The following is a 27,338-nucleotide window of genomic DNA, read 5'->3' on the forward strand; positions in this document are numbered from 1 at the left end:
CCAGGAAACCTTGAGTGATAGACATTCGTCAAATCATGTTATCAAATTGCAATATGTCACAGATTGTTACATTTGCTTTTCCTCTGTGCAGTTCTGTACACTCAAGCTGTTCACAGCGTCTTTCACTCAATTTCCTTTCTACCCCTGTCAGTGCAGAAAGTCACCCTCAACGTTGAACATTACAGCTGATTTCTGTTCAAATTTGTGAGCGATTGTTAAAGGATCATTCCATGCTACCTCGGTTAATAACAGCCGGTCAAAGCTTTATGTTGCACATGAAAACAGTGACATCAATTATTCACTCATTCCCAACGCCACAGTCAGTGAGACCCGGACAAGCAGCAATATTCTAAACCCACACTCTCCAATCACCCACTGTCAACAGAAAACAACAAATCAATCAGAGGGTTACTGTACATCCGTGGGACATGGGACACGACAGCCCGGGCCAAACCTCCTCATACTCTGAGCACAATGAATGAGTCACAAGCAATAGTAACAAGTTTCGAAATCGTTCCCATGTAAAATGTGTTCATGTTATTTAAAAGCTGACTGTTCTGTATCTGAAAGTGAGCACCATGGGATTTGTGTTTTTCGTGTTTGTCTGTTAGGTTTGCAATTCAATTTGTGGTGGATATTGAAGAGAATCTCATATCAAAATGAGGACACAACGTAGGTAAACAATAAATCCCAGAACAATTCCTCAGTAAAATGGATTGCAATCTTTGGAAGGCGGTGCAGCTAAAAAGTGGAAGATGGGAATGATGTTATTGATGATTGAGTGGAATGTATTGCATCCTTGGGCTTTTGTTGATCAATTTCCTTTTACATCTTGGAACACAAAAAAAGCTGAGGCACCAGGAGGAAACCAACAGTTATCTCACTTTATGAGAGATATGGCAACGCTACCGTGGGTTGCCCAGTTACCTCAGTCAATAGAGCATGAGATTCTTAATTTCATGGTCATGGGTTGGAGCTCCATGTTCACTGTGATTGTTTTAAGCTTTGTTGCTGCGTTCACGGGCGAATCCCAGCTCTCCATTCCTCCACCACTGTCACCCGCACTCAAACTGTATCTTTCTCCAGCACGCTGTTGTGAATATCACAATTCCTGATTTACAAGTGTCCTCCGAATCACTGGACATGTGAGAGACAAGTTTGTAGATGCAGCCTAATGTACAGTAAATGATAATACTTTGAAAGTGGGAAGTTCCAGTGCAGCTTTTGTACAAAACAAAAAACGTCTCTGTCACAGAATGAGAATGGTCACTTCCTGGGGGACAAATAGCATCGGATCCACGTCTAAAAGGATTCCAATGACAATGATCGGATTCATTAGATTCAGGGAGAAAAACTCGGAAACTCATCCTGAACGTTATTTACATGCAGATCAGCTGAGGAATGATTGGATAAGGCTGGGTTTGTATTCCTTGGAACAGAGGAAGTTAAGGGGAGATGTAATGGAGGTGTATAAAATTATGGGGGACCTGTTTCTCATAAGACAGGCCAGAATGAGGTTTTCATTGCTGAAGCCACATTTAGCACTGTCAGTAGAAGAAAAACAATCAAGACAGAAAGAGAGTCATGATAGGGGTAGCGTGGGAGAAAGAATTCTGAAGTTGAACCAGAAGGTGAGAGTGAAGATTCATCATCACAAGTGGTTGAAGTGGCGACCAGGAAGAGTGGTGGAAGATGTGGTCCTCGTACGTATTTAGTCAAGATGTTTTGTCGTGGAAAAGTTAAGTTTGTACATATCGTTCATTTTTTACCTTCAGAGGTTCGCAAAAAAAAGAAGGAAGTTGGAAAGATTCAAATGTGTCTGATAAATCAGATAGTTCTGTTGCGAGTTGAGCACCAATAGTTACTCATGCCAGAAACTTGTGCAAGAAAATGTTTGAGTTTAGATCCAAGGCACAGTTAGAGAGACATGTCTGATGAAATGGAAATTTCAAATGTAGCTCAAGGTCAAAATCAGCCTCTGTTGGAGAAACCTCTCCTCAGACTCAGTCCAAGATGGGTCAAGGTCTTTCCACGAGTTCTGGAAATTTGAGTCAGGATAGAAGGTGCCAGAGAAGGTGCCAACAAATGTGTAAGGTCAGTCCTCGCAATTACAGGCCAGTTGGTTTAACATCAGTAGTGGGTAAGATTTTCGTAACAATAGTCGGGGAAAATATCAATTTACACGTAGAGAGGTTCGAGGTAATTAAAATAATCAGCATGGATTTGTAAAAGACAGATCATGCATGACTAATTTAATTGAATTTTTTTTTGAAGTAAAGGAGAATTTTGATGAAGGGAGTGTGCTGAATGTTGTTTATATGGATTTTAATAAAATATTTGATAAGGTACCACATTAAAGGCTTGTTAATAAAATTGTGACTCATGGAATAGGACGGTCAGTGTCCAGTTGGATAAAATATTGGCTTAAGGACTGAAAACAACAAGTCAAATAAAATGGTTGTTTTTCAGACTGCAGGATGTTAGATAGTGATGTTCCCCAAGGGTCAGTGCTGATTTTTGTTCTTCATGTAAATGACATGAATCCAGGAATAGATAGCACAATTTCAAAATTTGATGATGACACCAAACTTGGAGCTGCAGCAACCAGTGAGCATAATATGAACAGCCTACAACAGGCCATAGATAGGACAGTAGAATGGACAGAATGGTGGCAGATAGAATTTTATCCTCACAAGTGTGAAGTGATGCATTTTGACAGAAGAATTAAGAAGAGGCAATGTAGACGTAATAGCATAGTTCGAAAGAGCGTGCTGGAACAGAGTGACCTGGGAGTGCTGGTGCATAGATCTTTGAAGGTGGCAAGATATACTGAGAGAATAGTTAGTAAAGCATAAGGAATCTTAGGCTTAATAAAAAGAAGTACTCAGTACAATTATGGTGAACCTTTATAAAGCTCTGGTTAGCCACAACTCTGTCCTGCTCGTGTCACCACATTTCAGGAACGATATCGGTAGGGGAGGTCCTTAATGAATCCTTTGCTTCAGTATTCACTTGTGAGAGGGACCTTGTCGTTTGTGAGGACAGCGTGGAACAGGCTGATATGCTCGAACAGGTTGATGTTAAGAAGGAGGATGTGCTGGAAATTTTGAAAGACATGATGATAGATAAGTCCCAGGGGCCATAAGGGACATACCCAAGGTTATTACGGGAAGCGAGGGAAGAATTTGCCGTGCCATTGGCGATGATTCAGTTTAGTTCAGAGATACAGCATTGAAACAGGCCCTTCGGCCCATCGAGTCTGTGCCGACCATCAACCACTCATTTATACTCATCCTACACTAATCCCATATTCCTACCTGTCCCTATATTTCCCTATCACCTACCTATACTAGGGGCAATTTATAATGGCCAATTAACCGATCAACCTGCAAATCTTTGGCATGTGGGAGGAAACCGGAGCACCCGGAGGAAACCCACGCAGACACAGGGAGAACTTTGATGATCCTTGCGTCCTCACTGTCCACTGGAGTGGTACCAGATGATTGGAGGGTGGCAAATGTTATTCCCTTGTTCAAGAAAGGGAATAGGGATAACCCTGGGGATTACAGACCAGTCAGTCTTAACTTGGTGGTGGGCAAATTATTGGAGAGGATTCTGAGAGACAGGATTTATGATTATTAGTTTAGCTTAGAGATACAGCACTGAAACAGGCCCTTTGGCGCACCGAGTCCGTGCCAACCGTCAACCACCCATTTATACTAATCCGACACTAATTCCATATCCCTGCCACATCCCTACCTGTCACTATATTTTCCCTACCACCTACCTATACTCGGGGCAATTTATAATGGCCAATTTACCTATCAACCTGCAAGTCTATGGCATGTGGGAGGAAACCGGAGCACCCGGAGGAAACCCACGCAGACACAGGGAGTACTTGCAAACTCCACACAGGCAGCACCCAGAATTGAACCCGGGTCACTGGAGCTGTGAGGCTGCGGTGCTAACCACTGCACCACTGTGCCGCCCAGGCTTGCAAAAGCATAGTTTGATTCGAGATAATAATCATGGCTTTGTGAGGGGTAGATCATGCCTCACAAGCCTTATTGAATTCTTTGGGGATGTGACAAAACACATTGATGAAGGAAGAGCAGTGGATGTGGTGTATATGGATTTTAGCACGGCGTTTGATAAGGTTCCCCATGGTAGGCTCATTCAGAAAGTAAGGAGGCATGGGATACAGGGAAATTTGGCTGTCTGGATACAGAATTGGCTGGCCCATCGAAGACAGAGGGTGGTAGTTGGTCGAAAGTATTCAGCCTGGAGCTCGGTGACCAGTGGTGTTCCGCAGGGATCTGTTCTGAGACTTCTGCTCTTTGTGATTTTTATAATGACTTGGATGAGGAAGTGGAAGGTTGGGTTAGTAATTTTGCCGATGACACAAAGGTTGCTGGAGTTGTGGATAGTGTGGACGGCTGTTGAAGGTTGCAACGGGACATTGACAGGATGCAGAGCTGGGCTGAGAAGTGGCAGATGGAGTTCAACCTGGAAAAGTGTGAAGTGATTCATTTTGGAAGGTCGAATTTGAATGCAGAATACAGGCTTAAAGACAGGATTCTTGGCAGTGTGGATGAACAGAGGGATCTTGGGGTCCATGTCCATAGATCCCTCAAAGGTGCCACCCAAGTTGATAGGTTTGTTAAGAAGGCATATGGTGTGTTGGCTTTCGTTAACAGGGGGATTGAGTTTAAGAGCAGCGAGGTTGTGCTGCAACTCTATAAAGCCCTGGTTAGACCACACTTGGAATATTGTGTTCAGTTCTGGTCGCCTCATTATAAGAAGGATGTGGAAGCTTTCGAGAGTTTGCAGAGGAGATTTACCAGGCTGCTGCCTGGACTAGAGGGCATGTCTTATGCAGAAAGATTGAGGGAGCTCGGGCTTTTCTCATTGGAGCGAAGAAGGATGAGAGGTGACTTGATCGAGGTGTATAAGATGATGAGAGGCATAGATAGAGTGGATAGCCAGAGACTTTTTCCCAAGGTGGAAAGGGCTATCACCAGGGGGCATAATTTTAAGGTGACAGGAGGAAGGATTAGAGGAGATGTCAGAGGTAGGTTCTTTACATGGAGAGTGGTGGGTGCGTGGAATGCACTGCCAGCGGTGGTAGTTGAAGCAGATACATTAGGGACATTTAAGCAACTCTTGGATAGGTACACGGATGATAGTAGAATGAAGGGTATGTAGGTAGTTTGATCTTAGAGTAGGTGAAAGGGTCGTCACAACATCGTGGGCCGAAGGGCCTCTACTGTGCTGTCCTGTTCTATGTTCTATGTTCTTTGATATGAGGGTCCTTGAGAGGGTTCAGAGGAGATTTAGGAGAAGGGTTCCAGGGATGGAGCATTTTAGTTTCAATGTCAGGTTCGCATCCGCAGTATTTTGCTTTTATTTTAGGTTGGCAGAGCTGGGGTTGTTCTCCTTGGAACAAAAGAGATTGAGAGGAGATTTAATAGAAGTGTACCAGATTATGACAGGCTTGGATAAGTTAGACAAGGAAAAATTGTTCCCATTAACAGACTGCACAAGGAGTAGCGACCACAAATTGCCAGTTCTGTGGAAAAAAAGGATGTGGGGGAGTATGAGGAAGCACTGTTTATATATTTCAAGTGATAATGACCTGGAACTCGCTGCCCACAAGAGTGGTGGAAGCAGAAATGATCAATGCCTTCAGGAGGAATTCTGAGAAAAGCAGACTTGCAGGGCTACAGGCATCGAGCCTGCCTGCGTTGCTCTGTGCAGAGATGGCATGGACTGAGTTGTCTCCTTCTCTGCTGGAAATAACTATGAAGTTTTGCAGTGCTCTCACCACACGTGGCTCCTGTTCCTTTGATGTCACCTCACAGTGATATTGTTCCCCTTCTTCTGGCCAGTTCAGATCAACGAATGACTGCTCTCTGCACTGCACAGCTGTTTCTCATTGCTCCCCGTGTCTAAAATTCTGTGCTCCAGGTGAGGCTCGAACTCACAACCTCGGCATAGCTCATTAATTGCACTGCTGTATAAGTACCACGCGCTTACCGATTGCGCCACAGGAGCCACATTGCCCCCAACATAGTATGGCGAATTACAGGCAAGTTAGCCGAACATCAGTCATCTGGAAAATGTCCGAATCAATCAAAAAGGAAGTATTAACAAGCACTGGGAAAATCATTCTCTGATCAAACGAAGTCAACATGTTTTTACTGAATGGAAATCTTGATTGACAGATTTATTCCAGAATTCTGAGGATGTAACTGAAAGGGCAGGAATGTAGTATAATTGGATTTCCAAAAGGCATTCGGTAAGATACCATCGAAGATTAATACACTCGATAAAGGCTCATGGAATTGAAGTAATATATGAACATGCAAGGAGGACTTAGAGGTTAACAGACAGAAAGCAACGAGTAGGGATAAATGGAGCATTTTCAAGATATCAGACTGCAACTCGTGGAGTGCCTCAAGGATCAGTGCTGGGGCCAAACTTTGTCCAACACCGAGTGTGTGGTGGAAGTGGATTCGGTCCTGGGTTGAAGAGAAGATTAGTCCTTATCATCATTGATGCCAGCCTCGAGAGAATTCCATTAAATCCACGTGCTATCAAGAGACGGGTGAAAGCACTGAATATAGAAAACACAATGGGCCCTGACACAATTCCAACTGTCATACTGAAGATCTGTGCTCTCGAACCAGCTGTGGCCTGAGAGAAGCTGGTTAAGTACAATTGCAAAAAGCACATCTTCCTGTCAATGAGCAGGGATATTCGATGGTAGTTGTTGCAGTCACTGCGGTCACCTTTGTTCTTATGGAGGGTGATGATATTGGCATTGTGCATATCCTGTGGTACTGCTCCCTCGTCCCAGCACAGGCAAAGCATTTCGTCGAGAGCTGAGAGTATAGCAGGCTGAGCACTCTTGATTATTTCAGGGGCAATGCCATCCTTCCCAGGGGCTTTTCCACTGGCTAGAGAATCAATGGCATCAGTTCCGATTTTGTTGGATGTACGTCCAGCTCATCCATGACTGGCAGAGACTGGGCTGCATTCAGGGCGGTCTGAGTGACCACATTTTCCCTGGAGTGCAGTTCTCGGGATCGCTCCACCCAGAGGTCCATTTGCTTGCGTTGGTCAGTGATTGTGTCCCCGATTTGGATTTGAGGGGGCGATCTTCTTGATGGTTGGCCCAGAAGCTCTCTTAATGCCATCATACATATCTCTGATGTTTTCGGTGTCGGAGGCAAGCTGAATATGGCTGCATAGGTGTTGCCAGTAGTCATTTGCTCAGCGTCTAGCTGTTCTTTGAGCAGCGTTTCTGGCTGCTTTAAGTTCTACGGATGTCAGCTCGATGGGGGCTTTCTTGTAGTTCAACAGTGCAATGCACTTCGCGGCTATGATAGGTTCCAGCTCTTCAAACTGAGATTGAAACCAGTCTGCATTCTGCTTCACACGTTTTCCATAGGTGGTCAAAGCTGACTCATAGATGGCGTCTCTGATCCACATGGGATTAGAATAATTCGGTGCTTCATTCCCAGCACAAACACAATTGGCCAAAGGGCGTGTTTTTCTGCTGTATAACTCTATGACCGGCAGAGTTGCGAACCATTTGCTTTTTTTTTAATGCCAGTCACGTTTGTGAGAGTTGTCATAACAGTAAAAGAAACTGATTACTTTCTGACCAGGAATCAAACCCAGAACGCGAGAGTGAATGCATTGAGCCCACTCCACTCCACTTGGTCTCTGCATCCCCTGTGGGAGTGTTTTGAAGGGCTTTTTCAAGTGAATTTAGAAATTTATGCAACAGCTGTGGATAATAAATTCTGCTCGTGTTGATGTGCGAGTGGCTCTTCTGCTTGGAGTGATGCAGCTTCTTTGGTTTGAGTCTAACCTTGCTGCACACCAGGGAGTGGCCGGGATTAGCAATAAATTGGATGAATTAATTGCACAAATGGATGTAAATGGGTATGATATAGTTGGGATTACGGAGACATTGCTGCAGGCTGACCAGAGATGGGAAACGAACATCCAGGGTTATTTGAAATAAAAACAAAAAATGCTGGAAATACTCAGCAGGTCTGGCAGCATCTGTGGAGAGAGAAGCAGAGTTAACGTTTCAGGTCAGTGACCTGTCTTCAGAACTGGCAAATATTAGAAATGTAAAATGTTATAAGCAAGTAAAGTGTGGGTGGGGCAAGAGATAACAAGGAGAAGGTGTAGATAGGACAAGGCCACAGAATAGCTGACCAGAAGGTCATGGAGCAAAGATATGTTAATGGTGTGCTAAAAGACAAAGCATTCGGACAGAAAGGGTGTTAACGGACTGAAAATTGAACAGCCACAAGGGCCAAAATGAAAAAAACAGTGGGTAAGCAAACTGAACAAACTAATGGATGGCAGATGAAGTATAATGTGAATAATGTGAGGTTATCCACTTTGGTAGCAAAAACAGGAAGGCAGATTATTATCTGAATGCCTATAAACTGAGAGAGGAGAATATGCAACGAGACCTGGGTGTTCTCGTATACCAGTCACGAAACGTAAGCATGCAGGTGCGACAGGTGTTTAAATAAAGGCAAATGTTATGTTGGCCTTCATTGCGATAGGATTCGAGTAAAGGAACAGGAATGTCTTGCTGCAATTATACAGGGCCTTGGTGAGGCCACACCTGGAATGCTGTGTAGCTTTGGTCTCCTTATCTGAAGTAGGATGTTCTTGCTATAGAGGGAGTGCAACAAAGGTGCACCAGACTGAATTTTGGGATGGCGAAACTGACATGTGAGAGATTGAATTGGTGAGGATTATATTCTCTGGAGTTCAGAAGAGTGAAGGGGCGGGGGGGGGGGCGGTGGTGGGGTGGGGGTTAGGCGCTGGATCTCACAGAAACCTATAAATTTCTAATAGGCCTTGATAGGGTAGATGCAGGAAGGATGTTCCCGATGGTGAGGGAGTCCAGAACCAGGGGTCATAGTCTCAGGATACGGGGTAAACCATTGCTCAGTGATGCTCAGTTTGGGTTCTGCCAGGGCCAATCAGCTCCTGACCTCATTACAGCCTTGGTTCAAACATGGACAAAAGAGCTGAACTCAAGAGGTGAGGTGAGAGTGACTGCCCTTGACATCAAGGCAGCATTTGGCTGAGTATGGCATTAAGGAGCCATAGCAAAACAGAGGTCAATGGGAATCAGGGGGAACATCCTCCGCTGGCTGGAATCATATCTCGCGCAAAGGAAGATGGTTGTGGTTGTTGGAGGTCAATCATCTGAGCTCCAGGACATCACTGCAGGAGTTCCTCAGGATAGTGTCCTAGGCCCAACCATCTTCAGCTGCTTCATCAATGGCCTTCCTTCAATCATAAGGTCAGAAGTGGGGATGTTCACGGATGATTGCACAATGTTCAGCACCATTCGTGACACCTCAGATACTGAAGCAGTCTGTGTAGAAATGCAGCAAGACCTGGACAATATCCAGGCTTGCGCTGAGAAGTGGCAAGTAACATTCCCGCCATACAAGTGCCAGGCAATGGCCATCACCAACAAGAAACAATCTAACCATCTCCCCTTGACATTCAACAGCATAACCATCGCAGAATCCCCAACTCTCAGCATCCTAGGGGTTACCATTGACCAGAAACTGAACTGGAGTAGCCATATAAATATCGTGGCTGCAAGAGCAGGTCAGAGGCAAGGAATCCTGAGGAGAGTAACGCACCTCCTGACGCCCCAAAGCCTGTCCACCATCTACAAGTCAGGAGTGGGATGGAATACTCTCCACTTGCCTGGATGGGTGCAACTCCAACAACACTCAAGAAGCACGACACCATCCAGGACAAAGCAGCCCACTTGATTGGCACCCCATCTACAAACATTCACTCCCTCTACCACCGACGCACAGTGGCAGCAGTGTTTACCTTTCTAGAGTTGGCTGCTCACTTTGCTGGTTGGAAATGTTCAAATGTCTCAGTATCAATCAGAGATTGAGGATTTGTCATAAACTGAACAAAAGGCAAAAAATGGGTGAGAAATAAACAAACAAATCAGCCTGTTGAAGGGGAAGAAATGGGAAAAGCAGCTAATATTAAAAGGCGTGGGCGAGCTTCACTGGTGTTCGAGTGGAGTGGGCTCAATGCATTCACTCTCGCGTTCTGGGTTTGATTCCTGGTCAGAAAGTAATCAGTTTCTTTTACTGTTATGACAACTCTCACAAACGTGACTGGCATTAAAAAAAAAGCAAATGGTTCGCAACTCTGCCGGTCATAGAGTTATACAGCAGAAAAACACGCCCTTTGGCCAATTGTGTCTGTGCTGGGAATGAAGCACCGAATTATTCTAATCCCATTTTTCAGCACTTGGTCCATAGCCTTGTATTCTCTGCCGTTTCAAGTGCTCATCGAAATACTTGGTAAATGTTGTGAGGGTTCCTGCCTCTTCCAATCCTTCAGGTGGTGTTGTCCAAATTCCAACCGCCCTCTGAGTGAACTTTTTCCCTCAAATCCACTCTAAACATCCTGCCCCCGCACCTTAAATCTATGCCCCCTTGTTATTGACCCCTCCGCTAAGGTAAACGTTTCTTCCTATCTAACCTATCAATGCCCCTCATACTTTTGTATACCTCAATCATGTCCCCCTTCAGTCTTCTCTGCTCTAAGGAAAATAACCAGAGCCATTTCAGTCTCTCTTCATAGCGGAAATGCTCCAGGTCAGGCAACATCGTCGTGAATCTCCTCAACACCCTCTCCAGGGCAATCACATCCTTTCTACAGTGTGCTGCCCAGAGTACTGTGCACAGTACTCCAGCTGTGGCCTAACTAGCGTTTGATACAGCTCCATCATAACCTCCCTGCTCTTATATTCTATGCCTCAGCTGATAAAGGCAATTATCTCATATGTCTGCCTAACCACCTCATCTACCAGTGCTGCTGCTTTCAGTGATCTATAGACAAGTACACCAAGGTCCCTCTGACCTTCTGTATTTCCTAGGGTCCTACCATCCATTGTATATTCCATTGCCTTGTTAGTCATCCCAAAATGCATCACCTCACACTTATCAGGATCAAATTCCATTTGCCACTGCTCTGCCCATCTTACCAGCCCCTCTATATCGTCCTGTAATCTAAGGCTTTCCTCCTCACTATTTATGACGCCACCAATTTTCGTGTCATCTGCGAACATAGTGATCACACCTCCTATATTCATGTCTAAATCATTCATGTACACTACAAACAGCAAGGGTCCCAGCACTGATCCCTGCGCTACACCACTGGTCACAGGCTTCCACTCACAAAAACAACCCTCGACGACCACCCTCTGCCTCCTGCCACTAAGCCAATTGTGGATCCACTTTGCCAAATTTCACTGCATCCCATGGGCCTTTACCTTCTTAACCAATCTCCCATGCGGGACCTTATCAAAAGACTTACTAAAGTCCATTTGACTACATCAACTGGTTTACCCACATCTACACATCTAGTCACCACCTCAAAGAATTCAATCAGGTTAGTTAGTCACGATCACCGCCCCCCCCCCCCACCCCCCCCCCCAACCCCTCCCTCTTACAAAGACATGTTGACTATCTCTGGTTAATCCCTGCCTCTCCAAGTGGAGATTAATCCTGTCCCTCACAATTTCTTCCAATAGTTGCCCAACCACTGATGTTAGACTCACCAGTCTGTCATTACCTGCTTTATCCCTGCTACCCTTCTTGAATAAAGGTACCACATTCGCTGTCCTCCAATCCTCTGGTATGTCTCCTGTGGCCAGAGAGGATCTGGAAATTTGTGTCAGAGCCCCTGCTATCACCTCCCTTGCCTCACATCATAGCCTGGGATACATCTCATCTTGGCCTGGGGATTTATCAAATTTTAAGCCCGCTAAAACAGCTAATGATTCCTCCCTTTCAATGTTAATATGTTCAAGTATATCACAATCTCCCTCCCTGATCTCGACACCCACATCATCCTTCTCCATAGTGAACACAGGTGAAAAGTAATCTTTTAAAACCTCACCTATAACCTCCGGCTCCACACACAGATTGCCACTTTGGAATGTGGTTTAGATTAGAGATACAGCACTGAAACAGGCCCTTCAGCCCACCGAGTCTGTGCCGAACATCAACCACCCATTTATACTAATCCTACACTAATCCCATATTCCTACCAAACACCCCCATCTGTCCCTATATTTCCCTACCACCTACCTATACTAGTGACAATTTATAATGGCCAATTTACCTACCAACCTGCAAGTCTTTTGGCTTGTTGCGCTCCCTCGACAGCAAGAACATCCTACCTCAGATAAAGAGACCAAAACTACACAGTATTCCAGGTGTGGCCTCACCAAGGCCCTGTATAATTGCAGCAAGACATTCATGCTCCTGTACTCGAATCCTATCGCAACGAAGGCCAACATAACATTTGCATTTATTTGAACACCTGTCGCACCTGCATGCTTACGTTTAGTGACTGGTGTACGAGAACACCCAGGTCTCATTGGATATTCTCCTCTCTCAGTTTATAGGCATTCAGATAATAATGTGCCTTCCTGCTTTTGCCACCAAAGTGGATAACCTTACATTTATTCACATTATACTTCATCTGCCATACATTAGTTTGTTCAGATTGCTTACCCACTATTTTTTTCATGTTGGCAATTGCGGCTGTTCAATTTTCAGTCCATTAACACCCTTTCTGTACGAATGCTTTGTCTTTCAACACACCATTAACATATCTTTGCTCCATGACCTTCACAGCTATTCTGTGACCTTGTCCTATCTACACCTTCTCCTTGTTATCTCTTGCCCCACCCACACTTTACTTGCTTATAACCTTTTACATTTCTAATATTTGCCAGCTCTGAAGAAGGGTCACTGACCTGAAACGTTAACTCTGCTTCTCTCTCCACAGATGCTACCAGACCTGCTGAGTATTTCCAGCACTTTTTGTTTTTATTTCAAATAACCCTGGATGTTCGTTTCCCATCTCTGGTCAGCCTGCAGCGGTGTCTCCGTAATCCCAACTATATCATACCCATTTACATCCATTTGTGCAATTAATTCATCCAATTTATTGCTAAACCGGCCACTGCCTGGTGTGCAGCAAGGTTAGACTCAAACCAAAGAAGCTGCATCACTCCAAGCAGAAGAGCTACTCGCACATCAACATGAGCAGAATTTCTTATCCACAGCCCCCATCGAGCTGACATCCGTAGCACTTAATGCAGCCAGAAACGCTGCACAAAGAACAGCCAGGCACTGAGCAAATGACTAATGGCAACACCTATGCAGCCATATTCAGCTTGCCTCCGACACCGGAAACATCAGAGATATGTATGATGGCATTAAGAGAGCTTCTGGGCCAACCATCAAGACGATCGCCCCCTCAAATCTAAATCGGGACACAATCACTGACCAACGCAAGCAAATGGACCTCTGGGTGGAGCGCTACCTAGAACTACACTCCAGGGAAAATGTTGTCACTCAGACCGCCCTGAATGCAGCCCAGTCTCTGCCAGTCATGAATGAGCTGGACGTACATCCAACAAAATCGGAACTGATGCCATTGATTCTCTAGCCAGTGGAAAAGCCCCTGGGAAGGATGGCATTGCCCCTGAAATAATCAAGAGTGCTAAGCCTGCTATACTCTCAGCACTCGACGAAATGCTTTGCCTGTGCTGGGACGAGGGAGCAGTACCACAGGACATGCGCGATGCCAATATCATCACCCTCTGTAAGAACAAAGGTGAATGCAGTGACTGCAACAACTACCATCGAATATCCCTGCTCAGCACAGTGGGAAAAGTCTTCGCTCGAGTCCCTTCAAAAAGGCTCCAGATGCTGGCCGAGTGTGTCTACCCTGAGGCACAGTGTGGCTTTCGAGCAGAGTGATTGACCATTGATATGCTGTTCTCACGTCGTCAGCTGCAGGAGAAAGGCTGTGAACAGATGCCCCTCTACGTTGCTTTCATTGATCTCACCAAAGCCTTTGACCTCGTCAGCAGACGTGGTCTCTTCAGACTACGAGAAAAGATCGGATGTCCACCAAAGCTACTAAGTATCATCACCTCATTCCATGACAATATGAAAGGCACAATTCAGCATAGCGATGCCTCATCAGATCCCTTTCCTATCCTGAGTGGCGTGAAACAGGGCTGTGTTCTCGCACCCACACTGTTTGGGATCTTCTTCTCTCTGCTGCTCTCACATGTGTTCAAGTCTTCAGAAGAAGGAATTTTCCTCCACACAAGATCAGGTGGCAGGTTGTTCAACCTTTCCCATCTAAGAGCGAAGACCAAAGTACGGAAAGTACTCATCAGGGAACTCCTCTTTGCTGACGATGCTGCATTAACATCTCACACTGGAGAGTGTCTGCAGAGTATCATCGACAGGTTTTCGGCTGCCTGCAACGAATTTGGCCTAACCATCAGTCTCAAGAAAACGAACATCTTGGGACAGGACGTCAGAAATGTTCCATCCATCAATATTGGCGACCACGCTCTGGAAGTGGTTCAAGAGTTCAGCTGCCTGGGCTCAACTATCACCAGTAACCTGTCTCTCGATGCACAAATCAACAAGCGCATGGGAAAGGCTTCCACTGCTATGTCCAGACAGGCCAAGAGAGTGTGGGAAAATGGCGCACAGACACGGAGCACAAAGTTCCGAGTGTATCAAGCCTGTATCCTCAGTACTTTGCTCTACAGCAACGAGGCCTGGACAACGTATGTCAGCCAAGAGCGAAGTTTCAATTCATTCAATCATCGCTGCCTCCGGAGAATCCGTGGCATCAAGAGGCTGCATCGTATCTCTAACACAGAAGTCCTTGAGGCGGCCAACATCCCCAACTTATACACCCTACTGAGCCAGTGGCACTTGAGATGGCTTGGCCATGTGAGCTGCATGGAAGATGGCAGGATCCACAATGACACATTGTACAGTGAGCTCGTCACTGGTATCAGACCCACCAACCGTCCATGTCTCCGCTTTAAACATGTCTGCAAACGCGACATGAAGTCCTGTGACATGGATCACAAGTCGTGCGAGTCAGTTGTCAGTGATCTCCAGAGCTGGTGGCAGCCATAAAGGCGGGGCTAACGTGTGGCGAGTCAAAGAGACTTAGCAGTTGGCAGGAAAAAAGTCAGAAGTGCAAGGGGAGAGCCAACTATGGAACAGCCCCGACAACCAATTTTATCTGCAGTACCTGTGGAAGAGTCTGTCACTCTCGAATTGACCTTTTTCGCCACTCTAGGCGCTGTTCCACAAACCACTGACCACCTCCAGGCGCTTACCCATTGTCTCCCAAGACAAGGAGGCCAAAGAAGAAGATTGTTAATACTCCACACTTTAAGTCACAAAGCCTTAAGGCTTGTCTTTTTTACGTTGCTTGTCTCCTTCCCACTATTTTTCACAGTGGCCCTGTTTGATTCAGCCCCTTGATTTCTCTGCCTATCACTTTTCTTATTCCCCTTAATGTCTTTTGTTCTTGTCCTTGATCCCCCTTCCTCTGACTCCTTGCAAAGTTTCCCATCCCCCTGCCATTTTAGTTCAATCCCCCCCCGCCGAACCACTCGAGCAAACACTCCCCCTGGGACATACCTTTGTGTTAGGTAAGACGTCATCTCGTGGAGAATTTTCCCCCTCTTTCCCATTGCCTCCAGTTTAGCTCGGGCTCCTTGATCCCATACTAGGTCTAATGTTATTTTTATGTCAATTTCAGTCACTGTCACCTCTTGAATACAGCTCTATTTTCCATGTTTGGTCAAGGTTGCAAGTCTGGAATTGAGTGCCCCTGGTGGAACACAAACTGAGCATCGGTCAGCGATGTGTTACTGAGGAAGTGTTTATTGATAGCACTGTCAACGATACCTTCCACAACTTTGCTGATGATTGAGAGCAGACTGATGGGGTAATTAATGGGTGGATTAGACTTTTCCCGATTTTTGGAGACAGGACATAGCTGGGCAAATTGCGCATTGTCAGGAAGATGTGCGTTTTGCAATTGTACTGAAACAGCTTCTCTAAGGCCACAGCTGGTTCGAGAGCACAGGTCTTCAGTATGACAGTTGGAATTGTGTCAGGGCCCATCGTGTTTTCTATATTCAGTGCTTTCACCTGTCTCTTGATAGCACGTGGATTTAATGGAATTCTCTCGAGGCTGGCATCAATGATGATAAGGACCAATCTTCTCTTCAAAACAGGACCGAATCCGCTTCCACCACACACTCGGTATTGGACAAAGCTTTGGCCCCAGCACTGATCCTTGAGGCACTCCACGAGTTGCAGTCTGATATCTTGAAAATGCTCCATTTATCCCTACTCGTTGCTTTCTGTCTGTTAACCTTTAAATCCTCCTTGCATGTTAATATATTACTTCAATTCCATGAGCCTTTATCTAGTGTATTAATCTTCGATGGCATCTTACCGAATGCCTTTTGGAAATCCAATTATACTACATTCCTGCCCTTTCAGTTACATCCTCAGAATTCTGGAATAAATCTGTCAATCAAGATTTCCATTCGGTAAAAACATGTTGACTTCGTTTGATCAGAGAATGATTTTCCCAGTGCTTGTTAATACTTCCTTAATGATAGATTCAGACATTTTCCAGATGACTGATGTTCGGCTCACTTGCCTGTAATTCGCCATAATATGTTAGGAGTAATGTGGCTCCTGTGGCGCAATCGGTAAGCGTGTGGTACTTATACAGCAGTGCAATTAATGAGCTATGCCGAGGTTGTGAGTTCGAGCCTCACCTGGAGCACAGAATTTTAGACACGGGGAGCAATGAGAGACAGCTGCACAGTGCAGAGAGCAGTGGTTCGTTCGTCTGAACTGGCCAGAAGAAGGGGAACAATATCACTGTGAGGTGACATCAAAGGAACAGGAGCCACGTGCGGTGAGAGCACTGCAAAACTGCATAGTTATTTCCAGCAGAGAAGGAGACAACTCAGTCCATGCCATCTCTGCACAGAGCAACGCAGTCAGGCTCGATGCCCGTAGCCCTGCAAGTCTGCTTTTCTCAGAATTCCTCCTGAAGGCATTGATCATTTCTGCTTCCACCACTCTTGTGGGCTGCGAGTTCCAGGTCATTATCACTTGAGATATAAAAACAGTGCTTCCTCATACTCCCCCACATCCTTTTTTTCCACAGAACTGGCAATTTGTGGTCGCTACTCCTTGTGCAGTCTGTTAATGGGAACAATTTTTCCTTGTCTAACTTATCCAAGCCTGTCATAATCTGGTACACTTCTATTAAATCTCCCCTCAATCTCTTTTGTTCTAAGGAGAACAACCCCAGCTCTGCCAACCGAAAATAAAAGCAAAATACTGCGGATGCTAACCTAACCTTGTAACTAAAATGCTCCATCCCTGGAACCCTTCTGCTAAATCTCCTCTGAACCCTCTCAAGGACCGTCATATCATAGAACATAGTACACAGAACAGTACAGCTCAGTACAGGCCCTTCGGCCCACGTTGTTGTGCCGACCCTTTTACCTACTCTAAGATCAAACTACCTACATACCCTTCATTCTACTATCATCCATGTACCTATCCAAGAGTTGCTTAAATGTCCCTAATGTATCTGCTTCTACTACCGCCGCTGGCAGTGCATTCCACGCACCCACCACTCTCCGTGTAAAGAACCTACCTCTGACATCTCCTCTAAACCTTCCTCCTGTCACCTTAAAATTATGCCCCCTGGTGATAGCCCTTTCTGCCCTGGGTAAAAGACTCTGGCTATCCATTCTATCTATGCCTCTCATCATCTTATACACCTCTATCAAGTCACCTCTCATCATTCTTCGCTACAATGAGAAAAGCCCGAGCTCCCTCAACCTTTCTGCATGAGACATGCCCTCCAGTCCATGCAGCATCCTGGTAAATCTCCTCTGCAAACTCTCGAAAGCTTCCACATCCTTCTTATAATGAGGCGACCAGAACTGAACACAATATTCCAAGTGTGGTCTAACCAGGGCTTTATAGAGTTGCAGCACAACCTCGCTGCTCTTAACCGCAATCCCCCTGTTAACGAAAGCCAACAGACCATATGCCTTCTTAACAAACCTATCAACTTGGGTGGCACCTTTGAGTGATCTATGGACATGGACCCCAAGATCCCTCTGTTCCTCCACACTGCCAAGAATCCTGTCTTTAAGCCTGTATTCTGCATTCAAATTCGACCTTCCAAAATTAATCACTTAACACTTTTCCAGGTTGAACTCCATCTGCCACTTCTCAGCCCAGCTCTGCATCCTGTCAATGTCCCGTTGCAACCTTCAACAGCCCGCCACACTATCCACAACTCCAGCAACCTTTGTGTCATCGGCAAAATTACTAAACCAACCTTCCACTTCCTCATCCAAGTCATTTATAAAAATCACAAAGAGCAGAAGTCTCAGAACAGATCCCTGCGGAACACCACTGGTCACCGAGCTCCAGGCTGATACTTTCCACCTACTACCACACTCTGTCTTCTATGGGCCAGCCAATTCTGTATCCAGACGGCCAAATTTCCCTGTATCCCATGCCTCCTTACTGTCTGAATGAGCCTACCATGGGGAACCTTATCAAACGCCATATACACCACATCCACTGCTCTTCCTTCATCAATGTGTTTTGTCACATCCTCAAAGAATTCAATAAGGCTTGTGAGGCATGACCTGCCCCTCACAAAGCCATGCTGACTGTCTCTAATCAAACTATGCTTTTACAAATAATCATAAATCCTGTCTCTCAGAATCCTCTCCAATAATTTGCCCACCACCAAGGTAAGACTGACTGGTCTGTAATTCCCAGGGTTATCCCTATTCCCTTTCTTGAACAAGGGAATAACATTTGCCACCCTCCAATCATCTGGTACCACTCCAGTGGACAGTGAGGACGCAAAGATCATCAAAGTTCTCCCTGTGTCTGCGTGGGTTTCCTCCGGGTGCTCCGGTTTCCTCCCACATGCCAAAGATTTGCAGGTTGATAGGTTAATTGGCCATTATAAATTGCCCCTAGTATAGGTAGGTGATAGGGAAATATAGGGACAGGTGGGGATGTGGTAGGAATATGGGATTAGTGTAGGATTAGTATAAATGAGTGGTTGATGGTGGGCACAGACTCGATGGGCCGAAGGGCCTGTTTCAATGCTGTATCTCTGAACTAAACTGAATCATCGCCAATGGCACGGCAAATTCTTCCCTCGCTTCCCGTAATAACCTTGGGTATATCCCTTATGGCCCCGGGGACTTATCTATCATCATGTCTTTCAAAATTTCCAGCACATCCTCCTTCTTAACATCAACCTGTTCGAGCATATCAGCCTGTTCCACGCTGTCCTCACAAACGACAAGGTCCCTCTCACAAGTGAATACTGAAGCAAAGGATTCATTAAGGACCTCCCCTACCGATATCGTTCCTGAAATGTGATGACAAGAGTGGGACAGAGTTGTGGCTAACCAGAGCTTTATAAAGGTTCACCATAATTGTACTGAGTACTTCTTTTTATTAAGCCTAAGATTCCTTATGCTTTACTAACTATTCTCTCAGTATATCTTGCCACCTTCAAAGATCTATGCACCAGCACTCCCAGGTCACTCTGTTCCAGCACGCTCTTTCGAACTATGCTATTACGTCTACATTGCCTCTTCTTAATTCTTCTGTCAAAATGCATCACTTCACACTTGTGAGGATAAAATTCTATCTGCCACCATTCTGTCCATTCTACTGTCCTATCTATGGCCTGTTGTAGGCTGTTCATATTATGCTCACTGGTTGCTGCAGCTCCAAGTTTGGTGTCATCATCAAATTTTGAAATTGTGCTATCTATTCCTAGATTCATGTCATTTACATGAAGAACAAAAATCAGCGCTGACCCTTGGGGAACATCACTATCTAACATCCTGCAGTCTGAAAAACAACCATTTTCTTTGACTTGTTGTTTTCAGTCCTTAAGCCAATATTTTATCCAACTGGACACTGACCGTCCTATTCCATGAGTCACAATTTTATTAACAAGGCTTTAATGTGATACCTTATCAAATATTTTATTAAAATCCATATAAACAACATTCAGCACACTCCCTTCATCAAAATTCTCCTTTACTTCATAAAAAAATTCAATTAAATTAGTCATGCATGATCTGTCTTTTACAAATCCATGCTGGTTATTTTAATTACCTCGAACCTCTCTACGTGTAAATTGATATTTTCCCCGACTATTGTTACGAAAATCTTACCCACTACTGATGTTAAACCAACTGGCCTGTATTTGCTAGGACTGACCTTACACGTTTCTTGGCACCTTCTCTGGCACCTTCTATCCTGACTCAAATTTCCAGAACTTGTGGAAAGACCTTGACCCATCTTGGACTGAGTCTGAGGAGAGGTTTCTCCAACAGAGGCTGATTTTGACCTTGAGCTACATTTGAAATTTCCATTTCATCAGACATGTCTCTCTAACTGTGCCTTGGATCTGAACTCAAACATTTTCTTGCACAAGTTTCTGGCATGTTTTGTGTTTGAGTAACTATTGGTGCTCAACTCGTAACAAAACTATCTGATTTATCAGACACATTTGATTCTTTCCAACTTCCTTCTTTTTTTTGCGAACCTCTGAAGGTAAAAAATGAACGATATGTCCAAACTTAACTTTTCCACGACAAAACATCTTGACTAAATATGTACGAGGCCCACATCTTCCACCACTCTTCCTGGTCGCCACTTCAACCACTTGTGATGATGAATCTTCACTCTCATCTTCTGGTTCAACTTCAGAATTCTTTCTCCCACGCTATCCCTATCATGACTCTCTTTCTGTCTTGATTGTTTTTCTTCTACTGACAGTGCTAAATGTGGCTTCAGCAATGAAAACCTCATTCTGGCCTGTCTTATGAGAAACAGGTCCCTCATAATTTTATACACCTCCATTACATCTCCCCTTAACTTCCTCTGTTCCAAGGAATACAAACCCAGCCTTATCCAATCATTCCTCAGCTGATCTGCATGTAAATGACGTTCAGGATGAGTTTCCGAGTTTTTCTCCCTGAATCTAATGAATCCGATCATTGTCATTGGAATCCTTTTAGACGTGGATCCGATGCTATTTGTCCCCCAGGAAGTGACCATTCTCATTCTGTGACAGAGACGTTTTTTGTTTTGTACAAAAGCTGCACTGGAGCTTCCCACTTTCAAAGTATTATCATTTACTGTACATTCGGCTGCATCTACAAACTTGTCTCTCACATGTCCAGTGATTCGGAGGACACTTGTAAATCAGGAATTGTGACATTCACAACAGCGTGCTGGAGAAAGATACAGTTTGAGTGTGGGTGCCAGTGGTGGAGGAATGGAGAGCTGGGATTCTCCCGTGAAAGCAGCAACAAAGTTTAAAACAATCACAGTGAACATGGAGCTCCAACCAATGACCATGAAATTAAGAATCTCATGCTCTATTGACTGAGGTAACTGGGCAACCCACGGTAGCGTTGCCATATCTCTCATAAAGTGAGATAACTGTTGGTTTCCTCCTGGTGCCTCAGCTTTTTTTGTGTTCCAAGATGTAAAAGGAAATTGATCAACAAAAGCCCAAGGATGCAATACATTCCACTCAATCATCAATAACATCATTCCCATCTTCCACTTTTTAGCAGCACCGCCTTCCAAAGATTGCAATCCATTTTACTGAGGAATTGTTCTGGGATTTATTGTTTACCTACGTTGTGTCCTCATTTTGATATGAGATTCTCTTCAATATCCACCACAAATTGAATTGCAAACCTAACAGACAAACACGAAAAACACAAATCCCATGGTGCTCACTTTCAGATACAGAACAGTCAGCTTTTAAATAAACATGAACACATTTTACACGGGAACGATTTCGAAACTTGTTACTATTGCTTGTGACTCATTCATTGTGCTCAGAGTTTGAGGAGGTTTGGCCCGGGCTGTTGTGTCCCGTGTCCCACGCATGTGCAGTAACCCTCTGATTGATTTGTTGTTTTCTGTTGACAGTGGGTGATTGGAGAGTGTGGGTTTAGAATATTGCTGCTTTTCCCGGTCTCACTGACTGTGGCATTGGGAATGGGTGAATAATTGATGTAACTGTTTCCATGTGCGACATAAAGCTTTGACCTGCTGTTATTAACCGAGGTAGTGCGGAATGATCCTTTAATAATCACTCACAAATTTGAACAGAAATCAGCTGTAATGTTCAACGTTGAGGGTGACTTTCTGCACTGACAGGGGTAGAAAGGAAATTGAGTGAAAGACGCTGTGAACAGCTTGAGTGTACAGAACTGTACAGAGAAAAAGCAAATGTAACAATCTGTGACATATTGCAATTTGATAACATGAATTTACGAATGTCTATCACTCAAGGTTTCCTGGTATTTCATGTAATACGTTTTGATAAGGTTTCAACGTGGTTTTGAACTGGGGACTGTTCCCAAATACAAGAATGATGATAACTCTAACTTTATGGAAACACTGCACTGCAATCAACCTGGGGAGCAAAACCAGAAACTTAAACTGTTATTTTAAATTAGCACGAGGTGATTTTTTTCGAAGTCATCTTTAAATGATCTATAAATGATTCGAAGCTCATGACATTCTGGCTATTTCAGCAGCCGTGTTGAAAACATCAAATGTTTTTGCTTTTGACGTCTTCAATCTTCTGGAAAATATAATTCAGGAATGTGAGATTCCAGATATGTGGATAGACTGGAGAAGCTGGGGTTGTTCATCTTCGAGAAGAGAAGGAGAGAGGAGAATTGATCGAATGCTTAAATGAAGGGTTTAGATCCAAGAATTAAAGAGGAACTGTTTCTATTGGCTGAAGGATTGAAGATCCAGAGAGTACAGATTGAAAAATTTTGGCAGAAGAAGAGGTGACATCGAGATCTGCTGAAAGATCACTGACCTGAAACATTAACTCTGTTTCTCACTCCACAGGTGCTGGCGAACCTGCTGAGTATTTCCATCACTTTCTGCTTTGATTTCAGATTTTCAGCAACCACAGTCTTGTTACTTTTCTACTAAACTTCAACCCAAGTTGGGCGAGTTTATTTTTACCTTTGCTGTTGCTTTTCTGACCGAACTCCATTTACCAGGCATAATACTTTATTGCATGCAGTTGTAGCCGAGTGGTTAAGATGATAAACTTAACAATCTGTTGTGAATTCTGTGTGAGTGCTCGTGTCCTGCTGTCTACCTTTCCGATTATTTCAAAGTTTAACCAGGTCCCTGCAGAGCCAATCATCAATTACAGGTAATAAAATCCTGCACCTTTCAATCCCTCCAGGATTTTCTCATTTGCATTTCAAAATTTACGTTTAGAAATGGAACAAAAATTTGCCAAATTGGAGACACTTTCTTTCTGGCTGTCTGTCTCTCTTTAGGCCTCCCTCACTCTCGGTGCACAAATCTGTGTGTGTCGTTCGATGTGTGTCAATGTGGTTCAAATCCCCGAGGAGGTGACTGGATTTTTACCTTCATAATCTTGATTTATTTTAGTTGTATAGAGTTATTTTAACATGTTACAGAGGAAAATAGCAGGGTAAAAATAATACAAGACGAGATTGTCTCTTTCTGCATTTTCTAGAGCGGAGACTGTTCAGCGATTCAATGCCCGTGTGTTGCAAAGCAGAGGATGATTGAAATTTTTACTGAGCAACATTTAAACAGATAGAGAACGAGAAATCATAGTCGAGTGGTTAAGATAATAAACACATTGAGATAATGAATTAATAAACATAAAAAGAAGAATTTCAAACAGGAGATTTGGAATTGTTTCCACTGCTGCCAGGTCTCACAGTGAACAGGAAAATAAACGTTCACTCACAACTTTTACCAGAACGGAGAGGTTAAAACAAACAGGAAAACCTCGAGAATAGAGAAGGCTGGAAGGTGACCTGATAGAATTTGGGAAGCTTTGTCCCTATTTCATCAGGGATTAGAGGCGAATTTATTCACTCTGCTTCAGGTTTACATTTACTGAACCGGAATCAAACAAACAATAAGATTTTTACAGACCTGGAAATAAAGTTTCCATATTGAGATGTAATTCTTAAGATCATATTTTGGCATCTGCTGAATCAGTATTTTTGTCGAACTCTCTGTCTCTCTCTGTCATGAGATTGCAGAAGAAACCACACTTCAAAAGTACTTTATTGACTGTAAAGTGCTTTGTGAGATCCTGATGACGTGAATGGCACTGTTTAAATGTACATCTTTGTGTCTTTTCTTGCTTTCTGTCTGTCAACCTCAATGAAGTAAAATATAGAATTGTGGAGTGAATCTGTTCCTTTCAGCATCTACTCCAGACTCTATTAATCTCTCTGTCGTTCTCTTCCTCCTTTTCTCTCTTTGTTCCTCTCTCCTCAGTGATTGTCTGGAATAAAACTCCTTCCTCTGGGGCTGCTGGATGAACCCAGGTCTGGTAACAGTCTGATACTTGTCCTGATGCTTCGGTATGGAATGTACAAGTGCACAAGTGTGGGTTGTAGTTTTTGTTTTCTTATTAGTTCAGTGGTTCAGTTGCTATATGGGGAGGTTGCACATTTTCAAGACATCAAAATGTTTCATGGTGCAGCTTTATCTGAAAATACAACAGGCAATATTAGCAGAGTTAAATAATGCAAGAGGGGATGTTCTCTTTAAGAATTGCCTTGAGCAGAGATCATTGCATCATGCAGTGCCCTCACACTACACAGTGATAGATAATTGTAGTTTTAACTTAATTTAATACCGATTTCCTTTCGTGTTACTCAAAGAAACTGCTTAATAGCTACATCAAATTCAATCCAATGTTTATCAATGTGGAAATTAAGATTCAATATTTATGTATAATTCTGAAGATTCTGAAGTCCATAAAGTATAGATGGAGCAAAATTCTTACAGTGCATTCAGGAGAATTTTTAGCCAATGCTGAGAAAACCCAGCAAGAGAAGGGGCAGTTCTGGACGTAGTGTTTAGGAAAAAACCTGTGTAGGTGGAAGGGGTATCAGTGGGAGAGCATTTTAGTGGCAGTGATCATAATTCAGCTGGATTTAGTGTAGTTAGAAAAGGATACAGATAGACCAAGAGTTAAAATTTTAAATGTGAGAAGGTCACTTTTACTCATCGGAGATTTGATTTGTTAAAAGAGGACTGGAAACAGCTATTTAAAGAAAATGTTGTTGAGAATACTGAGATTCAGGCTACTAGGCTAGATGGGATTGAGGTTCACAAGGAGGAGGTGTTATCAATTTTGGAAAGTGTGAAAATAGATAAGTCCCCTGGGCCAGATGGGATTTATCCTAGGATTCTCTGGGAAGCTAGGGAGGAGATTGCAGAGCCTTTGTCCTTGATCTTTATGTCGTCATTGTCGACAGGAATAGTGCCGGAAGACTGGAGGATGGCGAATGTTGTCCCCTTGTTCAAGAAGGGGAGTAGAGACAGCCCTGGTAATTATAGACCTGTGAGCCTTACTTCGGTTGTGGGTAAAATGTTGGAAAAGGTTATAAGAGACAGGATTTATAATCATCTTGAAAAGAATAAGTTCATTAGCGATAGTCAGCACGGTTTTGTGACGGGTAGGTCGTGCCTCACAAACCTTATTGAGTTTTTCGAGAAGGTGACCAAACAGGTGGATGAGGGTAAAGCAGTGGATGTGGTGTATATGGATTTCAGTAAGGCGTTTGCTAAGGTTCCCCACGGTAGGCTATTGCAGAAAATACGGAAGTATGGGGTTGAAGGTGATTTAGAGCTTTGGATCAGAAATTGGCTAGCTGAAAGAAGACAGAGGGTGGTGGTTGATGGCAAATGTTCATCCTGGATTTTAGTTACTAGTGGTGTACCGCAAGGATCTGTTTTGGGGCCACTGCTGTTTGTCATTTTTATAAATGACCTGGAAGAGGGTGTAGAAGGGTGGGTTAGTAAATTTGCAGATGACACTAAGGTCGGTGGAGTTGTGGATAGTGCCGAAGGATGTTGTAGGGTACAGAGGGACATAGATAGGCTGCAGAGCTGGGCTGAGAGATGGCAAATGGAGTTTAATGTGGAAAAGTGTGAGGTGATTCACTTTGGAAGGAGTAACAGGAATGCAGAGTACTGGGCTAATGGGAAGATTCTTGGTCGTGTAGATGAACAGAGAGATCTTGGTGTCCAGGTGCATAAATCCCTGAAGGTTGCTACCCAGGTTAATAGGGCTGTTAAGAAGGCATATGGTGTGTTAGCTTTTATTAGTAGGGGGATCGAGTTTCGGAGCCACGAGGTCATGCTGCAGCTGTACAAAATTCTGGTGAGACCGCACCTGGAGTATTGCTTGCAGTTCTGGTCACCGCATTATAGGAAGGATGTGGAAGCTATGGAAAGGGTGCAGAGGAGATTTACTAGGATGTTGCCTGGTATGGAGGGAAGGTCTTACGAGGAAAGGCTGAGGGACTTGAGGTTGTTTTCGTTGGAGAGAATGAGGAGGAGAGGTGACTTAATAGAGACGTATAAGATAATCAGAGGGTTAGATAGGGTGGATAGTGAGCGTCTTTTTCCTCGGATGTTGATGGCAAACACGAGGGGACATAGCTTCAAGTTGAGGGGTGATAGGTATAGGACAGATGTGAGAGGTAGTTTCTTTACTCAGAGAGTAGTAATGGCGTGGAACGCCCTGCCTGCAGCAGCAGTAGATTCACCAACTTTAAGGGCATTTAAGTGGTCATTGGATAGACATATGGATGAAAATGGAATCGTGTAGGTCAGATGGTTTCACAGATCGGCGCAACATCGAGGGCCGAAGGGCCTGTACTGCACTGTAATGTTCTAATTCTAATTCTAATTTGCCGGTAAATCAGTGTCAGAGCAGTGGGAGGCATTCAAGGAGGAGCTAAGAGAGTTCAGAGCAAATATTTTCCTACTAAAAAAAAGGTGGGACTCCCAAAGTTAGGCTCCTTCAGAGGTCAGAATCCCACCTGACCGGGAATGTAATCAGGTCTGCAGTGGAAAAAGCACCGAATTCTCATCACTGGAGCACCTGGGAATCTGCCAGACCTCACTGCAAGCTAGCTGCTCCACGCTGCTTTTGCTATTTCTTCACTTCAGCCCACTTCCACCACAGATTGGTTTCTCATTAAAACAATCCAATGTTCAGCTCGAACACAAAAGACTTGTCCCGGCAATGACAGCACAGAATGTGTTAACAAGAGCATAAAGCTGAAGATGTACAAGTTTCAATTTCCAAGATGCACCAACCTAATCAATGCAGCTCCTGTGAATTGTGCAAAGCAACACACTGCCGTCATACATCAATAGAAACAACTGACACACATCAAATTCTGCCAGTTTCATGTGGGATCTCCTTCTTCTTCTTTCACTGCTTTTCCTCCTGATCCTTCTGCTCCT

General features: G+C 44.1%; 2 non-coding genes across 2 annotated transcripts; one reads left to right on the forward strand and one right to left on the reverse strand.

Annotated features, from left to right (window-relative positions):
• Positions 1 to 5,959: 5,959 nt before the first annotated feature.
• trnai-uau (transfer RNA isoleucine (anticodon UAU)) lies at positions 5,960 to 6,054 on the reverse strand. Its single transcript has 2 exons — positions 6,017 to 6,054; positions 5,960 to 5,995 (listed from the first exon to the last, which is right to left on the reverse strand). It is a non-coding gene; the product is annotated as a tRNA-Ile (tRNA).
• Positions 6,055 to 16,642: 10,588 nt separating this feature from the next.
• trnai-uau (transfer RNA isoleucine (anticodon UAU)) lies at positions 16,643 to 16,737 on the forward strand. The gene is made up of 2 exons: positions 16,643 to 16,680; positions 16,702 to 16,737. It is a non-coding gene; the product is annotated as a tRNA-Ile (tRNA).
• The last annotated feature ends 10,601 nt before the right edge of the window (positions 16,738 to 27,338 follow it).

Source organism: Heterodontus francisci, chromosome 34, assembly GCF_036365525.1.
Source record: "Heterodontus francisci isolate sHetFra1 chromosome 34, sHetFra1.hap1, whole genome shotgun sequence".
NCBI lineage: Eukaryota > Metazoa > Chordata > Chondrichthyes > Heterodontiformes > Heterodontidae > Heterodontus > Heterodontus francisci.